Here is a 20,617-nt window from a genome sequence, read left to right as displayed (position 1 = left end):
AATTACCTGACTTAGAGCTGATGGGTCCTGGAAAAACACACTTAAATAAATAAAAGTTTAAAAAAAATAACACAATAAAAGATTAAAAGCAAGTAACCAAACTAGGAAAAATTATTTGCAACAATAATACAGGCAAAGGGTTACTCTCCTTATTTTATGAAGGATGCAAAAATTTTTTTTAATTTAAAAATAAAAACAAATTTTAAAATAATCAACAAACATAATAAATGTTTAATTTTGTTAATGTGTAACTATACCTCATAGGCACAATTTACATCCATGTATATATGCTGTGACACGACATTAAGTAGAAAAATCAGTATATAATATCTCATATTCAGAACAATCCAAATGATATTAAATTAAATCATCCACATGTGTTTTTAAAAATGGAAGTATAATCACCTAAATATTTTAAATGATTTTAATTTGGAATGGAATTATAGATGATTTTTATTTCTTTTTTATTCTTTGCCAAAAGTGCCAAATTTTATATAGTAAAGATGGATTATTTATATACTCCACTTTTGAGAATTAGTTAACAGTATTTTGTTGGCTTGGTTCCCCACCAGGCAAATTATATAAATGGCTAGCCCGTTTTTTGGCAAAGGAGGTTTGAGGGGCGGATTCCTGGAGTACTTCCCCCACTGACAGTTTCCATGTTGCTGGGCCCCATGGTAAGTTTCCTTCGTGTCCACATGGGGCCTCAAACACATCACGCTGTCTCTCAGTTTCACAGAGAAACTCAAGCTGTGGGCCAGGCCTTCTCTGTCACGACCTCTCTCCCAACAAGAATGCCAAACAGTGACTCCATGGACACTGAATAAACCTAAATCAAGCCTTCCCATATGTAGAGGAGGGGTGTGGAGGGAGGCCCCCCCCCCCAGCACAAGGCATGGGAGTGACAACAAGTGGAGGGGAAGAGAGGGGGTCTCAAGAAGGCCCTTGTTCCTGAGGAGCTGACCACCTGTCCCAAAGTGTCCATCTATTCCTCCTTCCATTGAGCAGCCAGTTTCTTCTGGGCTTCATTATGCCCATCTTCCAGTCAGGTCTCAAGTGGCTGGAAGGACGCATTTCAGTCAGCTGGGACCTCTTTCATAGATATGAATTATGCAAATTATTATTAAAGAGAGATTTGCAACTTGCCATGACTAATTAGAACAGCAACTGTCCTAAGTTCCGCTGGGTCCCTCTCTGTAGTGGGTTAAATAATGACTCCCAAAAGAATAGGTCAAAGTCTCAACTCCCAGAATCTGTAAATGTGACTTTACTTGGAAAAAGTCTTTGCAGATGTAGTTAAGGTAAGGACCTCTAGATGAGATCATCGAGGATTAGGGTGGGCCCTGAATCCAATGACAGATGTCCTTATAAGAGAAAGGCAGGAGGAGATTTGAGACTCACGAAGACACAGAGGGAAGACGGCCCTGTAAAGATGGAGGCAGAGGTTAGAGAGAAGCATCCTTAAACCAAGGAACGCCAAGGTTGTCAGCAACCACAGGAATCTAGGAGACAGGCATGGGATGGATGCTCCTTTAGAGCCTCCAGAGAGAACCAACACTGCCACAACCTTGATTGTGGACCTTTGGCTTCCTGTCAAATGATAAATTTCTGTTGTTTTGAGTCCCCCAGTTCATGTAATTTGTTACAGTACAAGATACGAACATGCACACACTCTCTCACACGGCCGCTCAGCAGTGTGGGTCTCTGGGTCCTGGTGCCCCTGCCCGGCTAACTCTGATCCAGGCTCATGGTTCGGATGCCCGTCTCCTCTGAAAATGGAGCCCGCTGAAAAATTCTCCTTCCTGCTGGAGGAAGCACTCAGGAGCACGCCGCTCTGACTGAGGATTGTTCAGCAGAAGGGGTGCATGCCAGGCAGATGAGAGTGCCATCCTGTTACTTTCAAAGTGTTCCCTTTACAGCCCTACCAAAAAAAAAAAAAAAAAAGCAAATAAAATGAAATAAAAAGGAAAATAATTTATCTTGAAATTAAAAATGTAAAACCAATATCGAGGAAACTGAAGCCAAGGTTTTTTTCTTGAAGCAATACAGCTTTTCCTGCCCTTAGTGACTTTCATTCTTAGTCAGCTCTGACTTCCAAGTAAGTCCTGGTAGGACCAGGTTTCTACCTTCAGAGGATACCTGTAAAGTGAAACTGGAGAGTCAGGTTCTTCTGACTTCCTGAAATTCCCCAGGGAATGTGATCAGCTGGCAGGACAGGCGCGAGGCCTGAACGGGAAGGTGCGGTGTTGCAGGGAAGAGGTGGACTTTTGTCCTTTCAGTCAATAAGTTAAGATCACTCTGCTCTCACCAGGGAACTACAAAATGAGCTTTTGAAAGTCTTACCTTATCAAAACAAGAGGCTGCTGACAGGCAGACAAGCCTGTTGGGCCAATTTTGGGGAGCAGAGCTGCTGCATGACAACAACACATGTCTGTATGTGAGTTCAAATGCCAGGGACCCCATAACACCCCCACACCTTGTTTTGAATAAGCTCTTCTGAGATCCATTTTATAGAAATTAGCATAGCATCGTTAATTATATCATCATCATCGTCATCATCGTTTTCACAGGTGGGAGCATTCAATATACTGTTCCACAATTTGCTATCTTTTTTCTTTTTTGTTTCTATTCTTGTGGTGGTTCTACAATAAACATTGTCTTCAGGAATTTTTTGGCCAAATGGCAGGGAAGACTTCCTTCTCCTTTCCAAGTGTAATAATATTAAATAGTTTCTTTTCTTAGTGAGTGGAAGACTTCAAACTCCAAGAGACAGTCAATACTCAGGAGGGGTGTTCAGCCACGTCTCTGTACTTCACACACAAAATGACATTAAGAAAATTGCATTTTACCCACGCCGGCTTTTCAGCCTTCTGCTGATGACCTTTGTCCTTGAAACTTTCAAAAGTCGGAGTGGAACTTGCAGCCCCCACTCTCACCTCACTCAGACAGGCAGGGATGAGGGGAGGAGGCCAGGAGGTGGGCCCAAATCAGCTTGTCCACAGCGAGGTCACCTCTTGACAACTAGGACATCCAGGTTCAGCTTTTCCTTTCTCACTAAAGGCGCTGAGAAGTAAGTAAAATTCTTGTGACTTAATGGGAAACATGAAGACTAAAGAATACCCTATGCCTGTAGTCTAATTCCTTGATATAATTTATATAAATTACCTTACAGAACAAAATTGACCTAAGCCTTGCTGTGTCATGTTCTCTGAAGCACGGTTTTACCACTTCCAAATGTTGACAGACAAGAGTGGCATCACCATTTGGCAAAGGGACCCAAGCCCTGCACCTTCAGGAGTGTCCACATGTCCCTTCCACGTCAGGATTTACAGACCTACTTCTCTTTACATTGGTCGCATAGTATTCCATTGTATTTATTTATTTATCCAAACCTCATTCCCAGTCATTTGGATTTTTCCCAAGATTTTATAACTGGAACCCAGTGCTTCAGAGAATATCTCTATAAATATATTTTTGTGTGTATCTGAGAATATTTTTGAAAAGTGCAGTCTCAGAAATAGAATGGCTGGGTCACAGGGGAGACATATTTAAATTTTTGGTAGGCTCTGCTGAATTCTCTTCCAAAACTTTGCACCTCCTTACACTTCCAGCTGTAGTTTGTGGGTCCCACAGTGGACACTGCTGAACCTGTTTATTGTTGTCAGCAGTGTCGAATTTCAGGACGTCAGAAGAGGCTGACTCTCAAGTCCCACCTTGTGGGCCACCTCTGCAGATGGAAACCTGGTCCTACCCTGGACTTACTTGGAAGTCAGAGCTGACTAGGAATGAAAGTCACTAAGGGCAGAAAAAGTTGTGAGCAATGCTTCAAGAAAAATCCTTGGCTTCTGTTCCTTCTATATTGGTTTTACATTTTTAATTTCAAGATGTAAATTCGAATGAGCCACTCTTGTTTTAATTTGCCTTTATTTATTATGAATGAAGTTAAGCATCTTCTCAAATGCTTCTTGGCCTCTGAGTTTGTTCCTGAGTAGCTGGGTCTTTATTGAAAAACTATTCAATTTATCAAGTTATATTGTTTCCTCCAGGAAGTGCTCATTATGCTCAAGAGAATACATGGAAGCTTTTGCTTCCTATACTGCACAGGAGTTTCTCACTTCCTATAGAGAAAGCAATTATTCATTTCAGGATCAGCCAAATGTAAAGCACCAGGAGTCAGTTATGAGAACTTCTTAACGGAAAAGCCTTCTCCAGGTTTCCAGGGCTTGTGTCACAGACAGGGCTTCAGAGATAAATGTATAGACTCCACAAAAGGGAAAAAAGTCATTTCCTACTGCAAATATAAATTTTATACAGACCAAAAAAAATAATAATAATCAATTGTTTGGCTTAAATAAGTACTGAGACAAATTAAATGTTAAAATTTTGATATAAAGAGGCCAGTCCTGATAAATTGACCCCATTCATATCCATCCAAACCTCCTCCAAGGGCCAGGTCCCCTCCTCTATAACAGGGGCTGGCATGTGGAAAGGCACATTTCCCAGACTCCTTTGCAGCTAGAGTTTCAGATGTGAATTCAGATCTGACACTTAGATGCCCTGGCCCAAGATTTGGGAAGAGCAAGAGCAATGGAGGCAATGTCCCACGGATCCAGCTGCTGCTGGGACAAGCAAGGTCAAGAGAAGTTGGATATACTTCAGCAGCATTTCAGCATGTAGGCACTCCTTCATGGAGCAAGGGTGGTCGCCTGCTCTCCGGTGGTGGTGTTCCAGAACATTCTTGGTGGTCCCATTTGTAATTCACTTTTCCAACACTTCCAGTGACTTCGTAAGCCCCTAATTCCTTCCTTTTCTGCTAAAACTAGCTGATTAAGTTTCTGTTTCCTCCAACTGAACTCTGAATGATACAGCTTACAAACAATTACCTTGACCAAGCAATTCAAGATACAAGAAAAAAAAGCCTAGACAAAGGGCAATGCTATCACGAATCATGCTTCCTAATAACACTTTAATCAGATACTTCATCCCTGTAGAAAATGGGGAAAGTACAAAAAAGGCAGAAAAAATAAAATAAAAATCATGTTATTACACAACAATTAAATATTGATGAGAAGGAAACATTCAGCCCCACTGAGATGTTGTTCCTAATTGGCCAGCTGCTGCTGTTCATTTCAAAGCAGAATTACCAGGTGGAGGGATCCAAGATGGTGGAGTAAATAAACACTGTGCATGCTTCCCTTTGTGAACACATTCAAATTACAACTAAATTATATAACAATCAACCTGGAGAACCATCTGAAGTCTAGCTGAACAGAAGTTTGATAACTAAGGATATAAAGAAGAAGCCACATCAAGACTGGTAGGAGGAAAGGAGAAACAGAACAAGACCCCAAACCTCCCTGTGGTGTTTGAGAATCAGGAGGGAGATCTTGGCAGCAGAGGTTCACTCCAGAGGAGTGAGGGACCCCAACCCCACACCAGGCTCCCCAACCCATAGTACTGGTGCTGGGAAAAGCAGCCCCCACAACATCTGGCTGTGAAAAAAAGTGGGCATTCCAACTGACTGAGTGGGACAGAGGGCTGTAGGAAACCCAGACATCCTCTTAAAGGGCCTGTGCACAGACTCGCTCACTCACAGGCACTCACCCTGGGCTCTGGTGGAGCGTTGGTGACTCAGCGGGTGTTAGAGGCATATGGGGGTGGGAGGGATAGACTGAAGTGTGGCTGTGGAGAGAGGGCTGGAAGACAGTCGCCATTTCCCTGTGTGGGGTCCTTCTCCCATGCAACAAGCAGGCGGGTGCCACCTTTTCTGTGTTGAGCTCTCCTCCACAGGCCAAATCTGAATCTGAATTGGTCTGGTGAGCTCTGCTGCTCCACTGTGCTGACTCACTGAGACCCTGCCCCACCCAACTTCCCCAACACAGAAGGCACTTTGTTGGCAAACAGCCAGCCATGCCGCATTGCACTCTCTCTTGGAAAAACTATTCGAGTCTGTGGGCTCCAGGCGGGTGGCAACTGGCCTCGGTGTGCTCTGAGACTTTTGCTGAGTAACTCCAAGAGTAGCACTGGCACCACACCAGAATTATATTAACTTGGTGACCACAATGCTTCCCACTCTAGTGACTCCCTGAGACTCTGCCTCATGTACACGAGGCTTGATCAGTGGTTGAACTTTGAGGGAACTGGCAGGTGGCAGCAGGCCTCAGGATATCCTGGCTTTTTGCAGAGCTACCCCAGGCCCAGTACTGCTGGCAGATGTCCTCTTCCACATGCCTCCAGGTTTAGCACAGGCAGCGAACAACTGCAGATTGCTTTATAGCTCCTAGCAGGTAGTCCCTGACCAGTTGTAGGTAGTGGGAGATCTGGGCCTGCACCAGAGCCCCTCCCAAGAGGCCCCAGAACCAACATACTTGGAAGTTGGCTTCAGACCACAGCAGAGTACCACCCAATTAGCCCCACAAGTGGCACACCCAAAGGTCATTCTCACCAGGCACTGGAGCCCACTGGGGCGAATCCCACTCAGTGGAGTAAGCCCCCCACCAAAGCAGCCCATTAGTTGTGGATGTGGCCAAACCCCACAGCCAATCAGCCTGAAGGTGAATTACACCCACTGACATGCCAATACAAATCAAGGCTCAATGATAACAGGAGGCCACACACAACCCACACAAAGGACACTCCTGGAGCACCTAGAACAGGTGACCAGGGAGACTGTGCTAGGGCCCCACAGGGCACCTATACTACACAAGGCTACCCAGCCATGACTAGGAGACATAGCAGATCTACCTAATACATAAAAGCAAACACAGAGAGGCAGCCAAAATGAGGAAACAGAAAAATATGTCCCAAATAAAAGAATAGGAGAAAACTCCAGAAAAAGAACTAAACAAAAATGGAGGCAAGCAAACTACCAGAGACAGAGTTCAAAACACTTGTTATAAGGATGTTCAAGGAACTTAGTGAGAACTTCAACAAATAGATAGCAAGCACAAAAACGGACATAGAAACCATAGAAACGAACTAGTCAGAAGTGAAGAGTACAACTGAAAAGAAGAAAGCACTAGAAGGAATCACTAGCAGACTAGATGAAGCAAAGGATCAAATCAGTGATGTGGAAGGCAAGGTAGCAGAAAACACCCAATTGGACAAGCAAAAAGAAAAAAAGAATCCCCTAAAATGAGGATAGGTTAAGAGACCTCTGGACAACATCAAGTGTAACGGCATTCTCATCATAGGGGTACCAGAAGGAGAAGAGAGAAAACAAGAATTGGGAACCTACTTGGAGAAATAATGACTAAAAACTTTCCTAAACTGGCAAAGGAAATAGACATACAAGTCCAGGAAACACAAAAAGTCCCAAACAACCAAGACTACTGTACCCAGCAAGGCTATCATTCAAAATTGAAAAACAGACTAAGAGCTTCCCAGACAAGAAAAAGCTAAAGGAGTTCATCCCCACCAAACCCGTATTACAAGGAATGTTAGAGGGGCTTCTTTAAGATGGAAAGAAAAATCAAAATTATGAATAATAAAATGGCAATAGTTACATATCTATCAACAACTACTTCCAATGTAATTGTATTAAATGCTCCAATCAAAAGACGTAAAAGGGCTGAATGGATAAAAAACAATATGCTGCTTGCAAGACTCACTTCAGATAGAAAGACACACACAGACAGAAAATAAAGGAATGGAAAAAGATATTTTATGAAAATGGAAAAGAGAAAAAACAAAAAAAGCTGGGGTAGCAATAGACTTTAAAGACAAAACAGACTTTAAAACAAAGGTTATAACAAGACACAAAGGAGGATTCAGTAATCCCACTTCTGGGTGTTTTTCCAAAGAAACTCAAAATGCTATTTCAAAGGGATGTGTGCATCCATATGTTCATTGCAGCACTGTTTACAATGGCCGAAATATGGAGGCAACCAGGGTGTCTGTCAACGGAAGAATGGATAAAGAGGAGGTGGTACATACAATGGAGTATTGCTCGGTCATGGAAGGGAATGGGTTCTTGCCATGTGCAGCAGCATGGATGGACCTGGAGGGCATTGTGCTGAGTAGAGTATATCAGACAGAGAAAGACAGATGCCATGTGATTTTGCTTATATGTGGAATCTAAAGAACAAAATAAGCAAACAAAACAGAAACAAACTCATAGATACAGAAAACATTTTGATGGTTGCCCGATGGGAGGGGGGTTTGGGGTATGGGTGAAAAAAGGTGAAGGGATTAAGAAGTACAAATTGGTTGTTACAAAGTAGTCATGGGGATGTACGGTATAGTATAAGGAATATAGCCAATAATATTGTAATAATTATGTATGGTGTCAGAGGGGTACTAGATTTGTTGAGGTGATAGATGGGACAGGTTTGAGGGGCAGGGTGAAAAGGTGAAGGGATTGAGAAGTACAAACTGGTAGTTACAAAATAGTCATGGGGATGTACAGTACAGCACAGGGAATATAGTCAATGATAAGGTAATAACTATGTATAATGCCAGGTGGGTACTAGACTAGTCCGGGGATCACTTCTTAAATTATGTAAATGTCTAACCATATGTTGTAACCTTAATTTTGGGGTGAGGGGAGCGACAGGAAATACTCCTTTATATAACATGTCTACAGTTTACAAAGGACTTGCATTCACAAGGTCTCATTTCACCCTCAGAACAATTTGTAAAGTAGAACATTTGTCTCATTTCACCAGTAAGGAACAGCTGCTCAGAAACGATGCTATCACCTTTGGCAGGCGGTTTCCTGTGTTCGTTTTCAGAGAACTACCTTCTTACTTTTTAATCCCCAACCCCATTATTCCTTCTCGGGAAAGGCTTTTTCTTCCGTATTTCCCCTTAGACAAGAAGTCATGGGCCTCTTCTCTTCTCCTGCTATTCCCTCATCAGATGGCCTCATCTCTTCTCATGGTTTTAGCCACGAGAATAGAAACTGACACCCACCAATGTATCATGCACGGCCCAGATCTTTCCACTGAGCACCTGACTACATGTACAGTCCTGTTGCAACTCTCACGCTCGCCAAGCATGTCCAGAGCGAGGACACTGTCAGCAGTCCCAGGCCTCGAGAGGAAAGCCAGCAGGGGCTGCCCGGAGGGAGGAGGCAGAGGAACAGGACTGGAAAAGCCACTGCAGCTCAGAGGTTAGGGGAACCCTAAATACTTGGTATTATAGCTAAATATGTTGATTTTTTATTCCTATTTTAAATCGTTTCACATATGGTCTTAATTTCAGGTTGCTTCAAATTGTTCTTTGAAAGCAAGAGGTTTAATATATAAATCTGGATGCTGCTCACGAGATTCCTATAAGGCAAACAAGCCAAGTACTGTTAGTCCGATCTTACAAGACACTCACTCATTCACTGATTTATTCCAACATTTACTGAGCACTTTTTATGTGCCAGGCATGGTGCAAGGCAGTAGGTATACCAATGATTAAGACAAAATCCTTCAAGGAACTCACAGTCTAATGGTAAACTACTGAGTAAACTGAGGCACGGAGTAGTAGATAACTTACCCAGTGAGGTAGAACTAGCTAGGTACTTGGAAATGGGGGATTAGAACTGGAGAGATGGCAGGGTACAACTAACTCATCACAAGTAAAACTCCTCTGACTGAAGGGCAAGGCTGCATACAGAAACATATTACATAATCTGCTGTCAAAAGTGTTAAAATAGTTTCCAATTTTCACCACGATTGAATACATGTCTCGTGATCTATTAAGTCACTCCCTGATAGCATTTTCACTCTTGCCCTTACAGGCCACCGATCTGTTCAGACCCAATGACTGTAGGTGGCTCACATCCAATTCTAACACTGGTAGCATACTGACATTCTTTCATTAAATCCATGACCTTTAAACAGATAGCATATTTATGATACTTCTACGTGTAGAAGTTCGGAAAAAACTCTCCCCTAACCCTCATTCAGAGGATTCTAATAAGTTATAGCTGCCACAGGAATTTGAGAATTTGTCTGTTACTTTCCATATACACATTATTTGGCTGTACAATGGTGACAAGTTTCACTCCAATGTATTTCGTAAGTCATCTAAACATTATACAGATAAGTACAAAGATATCACCCTTAAACGCATGTGCACACCCATCAATATACAACAGCTACCTGCAGACGTAAACCACGGAAGGCAATTTCTTTTGTGGTAATGACACGTGAACTTTGAAGGAAAGGCAGAGTCCATGGAGAATTGTCCATTTCAGGCCTGAGCGTGTGTTTCAGTGATACTCTGTGATCTATTTATTCCTGTAGGTCGGATGTCTATGTCACTGACAGAAAGCAGTGAATCATTATAAAGAGTTGTTTTCAAATGCAGAACCGTAACTATCCAGGGCTCTACATGGTGAACTACTCAAAGGCGCTGCTGGCCTTCATCCGCTGCTGCCTGGGAACGAGGGAACTTCACGGGCGACTTATTGCTCTGAGAATCAAACGTGATGCATCATTCTTCCACACAGGATGTCCCCACACACTCAATACACGAATTCTCAACTCCTGTTAGTTGCCTGCTTCAAGCAATTTTTCACGTTGTTGTGGAGGATTTTCTTTTTGATCAGCCTGTTCTGGGTGTTTGGTTTTAGATGAAGAGGCCCCTGAACCTTCAGACACTTTGCTCCCGGAGTGATTCTGCTCCACTTCACACAGATAAACATCGATGGGCCTTTTGGTGCTCTGGATACGGACTGTGATGGAGTCTTGTCTGGGAGCTGGCACCTCCAGTCTGGTTTCTGCCGGAGCTTTCACTGCAATAACAATCTGTTCATGGAAGACTTGACTAGTGTGAATATCTTGATACGTCACATATGCTAGTCTTTCATTTTCTTTGTCATCTGTTCACGCAAACAACTGCTGAGCACAGTCCTTAAGTCATTCAGAGAATCTTCCATCGCCGATAAGTCAGAAAGTTCCTCCTGCAGCTTCTTCTGTTGGGGCACTGCTCCAAAATTGCTGAGATCAGATCCCATCCATCGAATATGGTTCTTAGATTTTTTTTCAACCAGGTCGAATCCATCTAAGACATTCGTGATGTCATATACTCTTCGTTTTCGTACTCCCAGTTTTGTTGCAACCTCGTTTAAATCAAGAATACCCCAGGAGCATTTCTGAAAAGATCCATAAATTTTCGAGCTAAATAAACCAGTGATACATCAAAATGAGATCTCTTCACTTTTAGAGCAGCAGGCCCTCCACGTTGATGGGGTCTCGGCTCGGGCGGTGTACCATCTCTGCCGGGTCCATGAGCAGGCTGGGCAGCTCCTGCGCTGGCCGCTGCTGACTCACGCTGTCCAGCCGGCAGCCCCTCGCCCTGGCACCTCCCCCCCACCAAGCTCTCCTGCCTTCTCCTGCTCCGGTGGGATGCCGCTGGTTGAGTGTCTGTACTCTTCCTCCTCTCACACTGTGGGACCTACACTGACCATCCCCTATGCCTGGAGAGGGTCCTCCATGTCCCTCCAGCCCCAGCTGGAACGCAGTCACTTCTATTTGTCTACTTATTTAAGCTGGGCATCTTCATTCTACCTTTCATCCAAGACTAAAGTCTCCTTCCAGAGATCTCTCTCCTCTGTGTTCAAGAGAACATACTAATTAAAACAGCTATCATTACTAAATACTTCAAACCATCAGTAATCCTCATAAGAGCCCTACAAACTAGGAGTTATTTTCATTTTACACAAAAGGCTTGGAGTCCTATCATTCTAGAACTCATAAGAGGTAGAAGCAGGATTCAAACTCACAACCATCAGGATTCAAAGCCTGGGTTTTAACCCTTCTGTTGTGTCGCACTCTCACCATCCTGGGAAAGTGCCGCTGACCTGCTGCTCTCTTTGGGGAAGCTGAACTCTACAGAGGCTCTATTTGTTCATAAACTCTTTTTTTTCTTTCATAACATCTTTACTGAGACCAAATCCACATGTCACAAAGTTCATCCTTGTAAAGTGTACGATTCAATGGTTTTTAGTAATATACAGAATTGTGTATCAATCGCCCCTATCTAAATCCAGGACATTTTCATCACTGGGAAAAGAAATCCCACACCCATTAGCAGTGACTCCCCATCCCCCCTCCCTCCAGCAGCCACCAATCTATTATCTGTATCTATGGATTTGCCTATTCTGTACATTTCATATGGATGGAATCATGCAATATGTGGCCTTTTTGTATTGTCTTCTTTCACTTAGCATCGTGTTTTCATGGTTCATACATGTTGTAACGGTATCAGAACTTCATTCCTTTTTACGGCCAAATAATATTCCATTGGATGGATGTACCACCTTTGTTTATCCATTCATCAGCTGATGGATGTTTGGGTTGTTTTTACTTTTGACTATTATAATGCTGCTATAAACATTTGTGTGGACATATAGTTTCAGTTCTCTTGGTTATGTACTTAGGAATGGGCGTGTTAAATCATGTGGTGAATCTATTTTAGCTTTTTGAGAAATTTGCTAAGTCCCTTGTCAGATACGTGTTTTGGAGATATTTCCTCCAATTTTTGTGTTGTCTTTTCCATTTCTTAATGATGTTCTTTGATGCACAAAAGTTTTTAAATTTGGTGAAGTCAATTTATCTATTTTTTTTCTTTTGTTGCTTGTGCGTTTGGTGTCATATTTAAGAAACTATTGCCTAATCAAGGTCATGAAGATTTACTCCTATATTATTTTCTAAGAGTTTTATAATTTTAGTTCTTATATTTGTTTTTGATACATTTTAAGTTAATTTTCATATATAGCGTGAAGTAAGGGAACAACTTCATTCTTTTGCATGTAGATACCCAATTGTCGCAACACTATTTGTTGAAAAGACTGTTCTTCCCCACATTGAATAGTCTTGGCACCCTTATTGAAAATCAATTGCCATAGATGTATGGGTTTATCTCAAGAGTCTCAGTTTTATTTTGTCAATCTGTATGTCTGTCTTTATGCCAGTAACACATTGTTTTGATTATTATAGCTTTGCAGTGAGTTTTGAAATTGGGAAATGTAGGTCCTCCAACTTTGTTTTTCTTTTCAACATTGTTTTGGCTATTTAGGATCACTTGCAAATTCATGTGACTATTAGGATCAGCTTTTCTATTTCTGCAAAAAGAAAGAAGTTGGAATTTTAATAGGGATTGCCCTGGACCTGTGAATCAATTTGAAAAGTATTGGCAACTTAACAATCTTCACGTCTTCTGATATATGAACATAAGATGTCCAAACATCTATTTAGGTTGTTTTTAACGTCTTTCAAGGATGCATTGTAGTTTTCAGAGTATTTGTTTGCACTTTAAATTTATTCCTAACTATTTTATTCTTTTTGATACTATTGTAAATAAAGTTGTTCTTAAATTTCATTTTCAGATTGTTCATTATTAGTGTATAGAAATAAAATTGACTTTTGTAGATTGATTTTGTATCCTGAAATCTTGCTGAATTCATTCATTAGTTCTAACAGATATTTTTTTTCCTTAGGACTTTTTATATAGAATATCTTGTCACCTATGAACATAGTTTTACTTCTCCCTTTCCAATCTGAATGACTTTTCTTTCTTTTTCACAAGGTTTATCAGGGTGAGGAAGTTTACTTCCAGTCTTAGTTTGTTGAGCATTTTTATCACAAAAGCATTTGGACTTTGTCAAATGCTTCTCCTGTGTCTATTGCAATGATCATGTGGGTTTTGCCTTTCATTTTGTTAACCTGGTGTAGTACAGTGATGCTCATAAACTCTTGATCCATGCGTTTGTGAGAAAATGAAAACCATATTCAAATACTAGGCCCCTAATTCCTGGGAGGAGGACACTGGCAGTGGGATCAGAGATTATTACTAAGACTATTTGATGCCACCCAGTTAAATCTCTTGGGCTCCAATGCAGAGATCCCTCTGATTCATCCCGAAAGACATCTCTCTACCTGAAAATTTCTAGAGACAGGGAAGTCACCTCCTAGAATAGAGAGATGTGACAGGCATGGAAGTGACTTTGAAGGGTGCCAAACAATCCTTTGACTAAAAATTGTACCTCCTGCTCAAAATATAGTCAGAGTTTTCTTACTTGCATAAGACTAAACCCCAACTCAAACCAACACAAGTGAGAGGAGATTTATTAGCAAACTATTGCGATTGTCAAAAAATTGAATGGAGATCCACAGGGATCAGGACAGGATTGGAACAGGGAGACCAAAGCCTGTCAGGACCCTACCTCTTCTTCCTTCTTCTCTGGTAGCCCCTCATGACAGAGGACATGTCCACCACCAGCTTGGGGATAACTTCCTTGACAGCTCCAGTTAGAAAAGTCCTAGGGAAGGACTCTAATTGGCCTGTCTTACGTCATGTGCCATCTCTGGACCAATTGCTGCGGTCAGAGGAATGAGTTGCCCTCAGTGGCCCTGTGTAGGTTACAGGGCCCTCAACCATTGCCAAGGACAAGAGACTGTGATGGAGTAGGAGAGGAAACACTCCCAGAGGCAATATCAATTATTACCAGGAGGACAGCAAGAGGGGTGCTGGGTGGCTACAGTCGTACCTCATTGCCAATCTCTTTTAGGGGTTAGGCAGTGATGTTTCAAGTATAGATATGTTATTGAGGGAAATTTGAGGGACTCTATCACTTCCATTAAAACATTATCACAGGTTAATATATAAAAGTACTGAGCCATAACACAGAGAAGCCTTAAAGGGCTAGAACCCAGGACAAGACAAGTATTAGTCTGCTTCGGCTGCCATAACAAATTACCACAGACTAGGTAGCTTAAACAACAGAAATTTCCTTTCCCACAGTTCTAGAGGCTGGAAGTCCATGATGAAGGTGCTGGTAGGGTTTAGTTTATTCTGAGGTTTCTCTGGCTTACAGACAGCTGCCTTCTCAGCTGTGTCCTCGCATGGTCATTCCTCTGTGTGCATATCTACCCTTGGTGTCTCTCTATGTGTCCTAATCTCCTCTTTTTATAAGACAGCAGTCCGATTGGATTAAGGCCCACACAAAATGGTCTCATTTTAGTTTAATTACCTCTTTAAAGGCCTTATCTCTAAATCCAGTCACATTCTGAGGTGCATAGGGAGGGGGGGTTAGGCCTGCAACATATCAATGGTGGGTAGGGGCCACAATTCAGTCCATAAGATGAAGTTAGGAGAAGATATATGGCAGGCAACGGACTATGGGATCCCCTCTTTCTTGGAGCCAGAGAGAGAAAGTTGCCTTTGCGTTCTCAAGTAAGGAGCCAAATATCTCAAGGCAACAGAGGTACTGTTTGCAGCTGGAAGGGCTACCTAATGTCAGTTGAATAGATTTCCTGGTGCAGCTACTCATTTTACAGATGAGAAAACTGGGGTGCAGAGAAGGGTCATTGCCCAAGGACAGACAAACATGCAGCCTGTACACAAGGCCAAAAAGCATAGAGGTCAGAACAAATGTGGCAGTGACAGCTAGCTGTCCACTAAGGAGTCCCTTCCATGCTGTGGGGAGTGGCTGCCCAGCCTGGGACTCCATTCCCTGCCACTCTGCATCTATGTGTGCCCACATGCAGCACTCAGAGTCACAGCAGGAATCAGATGGCACACTCATTCTGAGTGACTGTGTAGAGTTCATAATGAGACCATTTACAAGTGTGTGTGCAGGGTGCAGGGAAAACAATAAATGATGGTGCTCTTTTCTGGGGCTGGGCCACACCTCACCCTAAAAGGGCAAGTGGTGGGAGCAGTGACACAATTTGGAGGGACTGACGATGTATGGCGAGGGCAGTGACAAAAACTGTAGCCCTTTAATAGAGGAACATAGCCAACCTATGGAACTCGGCAAGGAGGGACTGGCGAGAAATACTCAGCCACTCTCTCCCCAAGTCTCCTGCTAGTGGCTCCCCTGACAAACCCACCTAGAAACAGAGGACAAGGGAACCTGTTGGTATAATCTATACAGGTCAGCCTCCTGGCCATGGAGCAGAAAGAAGAAGGGTGGACTGTGGTCTCAATAAGGATGAAAAGTTTTTCAGAAGGAGCAAGGAACATATTTGGTATGCCACCTGCCTGAGTTCTGGCAATGCATGAGGGCAGAAATGATGGATGCCTCCCCCCTCACTCTCACCCATGTAAGCACCTCCCCAGGCCTCTATGCTGTCTCTTCCCCCCACCTGCTGGCTGGAGGGCAACCCCAACATGGAAACCACAGGAAAAAGATAATGTTCCATCAGCCTGAGTCCCCAAAGCCTTGCATGGAGAGGCTCCCCTCCCCACCCACCAACCCAACTCGGCATGACTGAGAAACCAATGTCTATCATGTTAAGCTACTGAGATTTTAGTTTATACACTAACGCTATAAATTATACAGTAGAAGCAGAATCATCAGGACTGGCTTTCTTAGAAGGGGAGCTATATTTTGATCTGGGCATGTCTCCCTCACCATAAAGTCGGATAAATGAATTTGTATTATCAGAAAGGCACTTCATCTTGTTCACAATAAACATGTGGATGAGCCACAAGCTTTTGTTTCTGTTCCCTATCTCTTTGGGGACCTTCTGCTTTTTGCTCTACTTTACATCTCCTGCTTTGTCAAAGGCACTATTTTTCTTTTTGTGGCTCAACAAGACCCAAGCTGGCGAATTCAAGGTTCAGCCAGGAAAACATAATGTTTATTAATATTATTATTATTGTTGTTGTTGTTGTTGCAAATCACGTTAGAATTTTGTTGGCAGGGTCTGTTCCAGAGCTTGGAAGGAGTTCTATACGAAAGCCCGATCCCAGGCCCCCATGCTCCCCTTGACATCGCCAATCTTTAGTTTCCCCATCCCTAAAACTCGGTCAGGTGGTGCTGCTCAGGAGGGCTGTGGGGAGAGAAGTGCCTTGTCAGGTGCTTCAGAATCTCTCTGCTGTGTGCTATGTCAGAGGGGAAGTGGGTGGGGGCAGGGGGTCGTCACTGTGTGAAGGATATGATAAATGTCTCACTATTACATTGTTTAGTGCACCTGAAACTAATAATAATGAAAAAAGAATCTCTCTGGAGATTTGCACATCATGTCCAGTCCCCAGCCCCTAGGCATCTCCTCCCTGAGGATCTGATATGCACCCCCCATTCCATCCCACAGATTGAGAACATGACCGTGTCGCTGGCTGGAGAGTGTGATCATATGATGGAGGGGAATCTCTTCCCGATCAGAATTGCTGGGATTTCGAGAGCCATATGTAGAACTCTGGGGCTTTCCAGCCAGAGCCCTTTCAACAATACAGGGCACCTCCTGGAGCTGGGATGTTTAGACGGGCCTTGCCTGCAGCATTGAGGTCTGTTCAGGCGACTTTATTATCTCACTTGTCTTAGCTTGTGGCTCCCCGACGGACAAAGCAGGTAGGGAGAGAGGGCTAGCTGAGAGCCAGGTTGGCCTCCCTCCAGCCTGCCTGTGTACGTTATTCATGCCCATTAGGATGGCATCTGATTGCATGTCACAGACACTAAGGACACTATCGCAGGCCTGACTTGGGTGAAGATGGCTTGCTCCTACTTTCCCACGCTTTTCCCCTCTCTGGCAGCTGAAATTGACATTCGCCCCCTTCACGTGACTCGCCTCCCCTCTATTTTAGTTTTCTTTATGGCGCTTATCACTGCCTGACATCATGTATTGTCGTTTATTGTTTATTTTTCTATCTTGGTTACCACTGTATCCCCTGGTTTCTAGAACAGTGCCTAGCATACAGTAGGTGCTCAATAAATATGTGTTAAATAAATGAATACATCATTTTATTTGGTTTTTCAACAACTTACTGGGGCAAGCAGAGCACAGGGTACTGTTATTCATGTCACAGATGCGGAAACTGAGGCCCAGAGGGCTGACTTCACTAAAGCCACTAAGGAGAGAACCGAGGGAGGCTCAATCCCTTTGATTCCTACTCAGGGGCAGCACGCGTGGGACGAGGGTAGAGGGAGGCTTTGGACACACCCTGGTCTGGGTCCCACACCTGTAAAAGGTTTCATTGGGGCCTCTGCCCAGAAAGTTGATAAACTACTCAGGGAAAGGTGAAAAGAAAAGGAGATAATACTGTATTCCAAACAAAGAGACTGGGTAGATGGGAATTTCAGAAACCATGGACCTGCAAGTTGGGAGAGAAAGGGTGACATCATTGAACAGGTGGCTTTTTGGTGCCCTCAGTTCCACCCGCACTCCTGCTACTTACTCTGCCCCCGGAGATGGTGAGCTGCCTGTTACTGGAGGTGTAGGAGCAGCTGCTGTGTGCCTGAGATGGAGTGTTGTACTCACATCCTAGCGGAAGGCAGGCACGCTGCGTCACAGAACAGGCATTGTCGGCAGACAGCGGTCCCCGACACCAACACGAGAGGCTTTTGCGCCCCCTGGTGGACATGGCTTTAAACTGCAAGACCTTCCATGGAGAGAAGCCCGCAGTCTGGGGGTCTCCAGAAGCCTGGGTAGTGAAGCCAGAAGAGTATCTAAGGGTTTCCTGAGGATCCACACAGTTCGTGAGAGCTCAGCCGAGCCCCTGCACTGGGCCAGGCACCCGCAGGCGTCAGAGAAGTCTCTATTACAGGGAGGATTTATTAGCGGGACTCGGGTAACTCAGGTGTGTCCTGGGCTTGGAGGGGATACATCCTTCCCAAACTCTACTCCATATTCCTGAGATGACAAACTGGGAAGGTGCCTGGAGGAGGGCAGGAGAAGGCTCATTTTTTCATTGTTCATCTCTGTATTTGGTAGTGACCCTGAATTGGCTTTACCCAGAGGTAAAAGTTCCCAGCTAAGTTCATTTCTACACGAGCTTCCATGAAACCACCAAACAAACCAAAACAAAACCCACCGCCACCACCCAAAACAAACCTCTTTAAGTTTTTGTCCCATGGACATCACATTCTGAAAGATTTCATCAACTAAAGTGCATATTTTCATGATTTTTGTTATATTATTATTCATGCTTATTATCCTATTGTATCATTTGTTGTCAGCCTTTGCTCTGCCACGATGATCTGCTTGCATTAGCATTACCCCATGGAGCTCACTTAATTTGAGCAAAAGCGAAGACATCTGAGAGCTCAGTGGGCCAGTGCAGCCCCATCTGAGGTACATGCTGGGTTCAGCTCAGGTCCCCTACAACACTGGAGGGTCCCGGCCCAGACTTTCTGCTCTGGGCTGTTCCCTAAGGGGAACCTGCTCCCTGCCATGCACCCAACCCCTCTACCAGACCAGCTGCTCCTCTCACCATGGTTCCTTCCTGTTTCACTTCAGTTCTGAGGTGGGGAAAAAGCATAATTTTAATCACCCCAAGCCTCAACGTGGGTGTCAGAGGCCAGCTGGGCTCCCGTGAAGTGGACAGAGAAGCCCCCAGCCCTGGGCCTGGGAGCGCACTACGTGGTAAAGTCTGTTGGGTGAACCATCCACGGCTCTCTGTGGACCAGCTTCAAATAATGTTTTCTTTCCTCATAGCATCAGTTGCCCCAGGAAGTGGGGCATGTGCAGGTGGCACTGCTGGGGGTTTTCTCCTGTTCTTGCTGGGTCAGAACAGGACAACCCCTCCCTCTTCCTAAAGGCTCCCTCCTCACCCTCTGAGGTCTCAGCCTGATCTGGTCTACTTCCTTGTCTTGGTAAGCCAGGCTGAACCAAGCACGAATCGCAGGGGTCCCTTCCTCACCTCTGCAGTCAGCCCTGCTCCCGTTTCCCCTGCACCCTGCACTCTCCCTGAGCCCTCCCCACTGCCCCGCTGTACCTCTAGACCTCACCCCTCCAAAAGGGAAGAACAGAGCAGAAGCCCGCAGGATTCTCCTCAGGGACACTCTTGCTGGTGCGCACCACACAGAGTTGACCGGTGCCACTTTGTCACCTACGGACCCAGGGGGCATGCCTCTCACAACTTCTGGTCATCAGCTGCATCTGCTGCCCCCACGGATGTGTGAACTTCCCAAGGGCAGGGCCCTATTCTCCTTTACATGTCCCCACCCCCACCCCTCCTCCTATGAGCAATTAACTTACAAGGATTTGGGAATTTTTAAAAATTAAAATCATGATGAACATATATTTAAAATATGCCAATTCTGATTTCAGGACAACCCACTTTAACTAAACTCGTCACCCTAACCTTGGGGCTGTACCAGGGGCAGCTTCATTCAGAGGTCCCACAGAGTGGCCAAGCCAGTAGAGAGCAGGGGTTCTGACCCCCGCCTTGGGCAAGGCTCCTTCTGCAGGAGCCTTCTGCAGGAGCCTTCTGCAGGACCGTGTCTGCACTTGCCACCAGACACTGGATAGTTGGGAGAAACCAAGGCTTTGCTCTGTAAATGTTTCTGTTTTCTGTGCGTCTCTATGAAACTGTTGAGAGAACACTGGCGTAGAAAATGTGGATTAACATTATGGGGAGAGGCCAGAAGAGGAAGTTAAGAAAGGTTGTCACCACCAGGATCCTGCACAAGAAAGACGATGGGTCACCAGCATCAGCCAGGCTTCTTGCAGTTAGAGACATGGCAGAGCCATCAGGACTGAAAAAGTGCTACACACTGTACAACTTAAACCTACACAGTGTTATATGTCGTCATAGTTCAATAAAACGAAAGTGCTAGATCTGGAGCTTCCTTGTGAGGAAAAAGCCGTTCTCAGCAAGAATCCATGTCATGGAGAAGATGGAGAATCTCGGAGGCCGTGCTCTTGGGTTAATGCGATAAATGGCTGAACTGGAT

At 44.2% G+C, this 20,617-nt stretch overlaps 1 pseudogene across 1 annotated transcript; it reads right to left on the bottom strand.

Annotated features, from left to right (window-relative positions):
- Positions 1 to 10,484: 10,484 nt before the first annotated feature.
- On the bottom strand, positions 10,485 to 14,205 carry LOC308494605 (transcription factor E2F6-like; annotated as a pseudogene). Its single transcript has 2 exons — positions 14,162 to 14,205; positions 10,485 to 11,268 (listed from the first exon to the last, which is right to left on the bottom strand). The product of its transcript is annotated as a transcription factor E2F6-like (transcript).
- Positions 14,206 to 20,617: the final 6,412 nt, after the last annotated feature.

This window comes from Rhinolophus hipposideros (genome assembly GCF_964194185.1).
Source record: "Rhinolophus hipposideros genome assembly, chromosome: 3".
NCBI lineage: Eukaryota > Metazoa > Chordata > Mammalia > Chiroptera > Rhinolophidae > Rhinolophus > Rhinolophus hipposideros.
The sequence above is the reverse complement of the archived record's forward strand: the minus strand, read 5'-3'. Positions and strand labels throughout refer to the sequence as shown.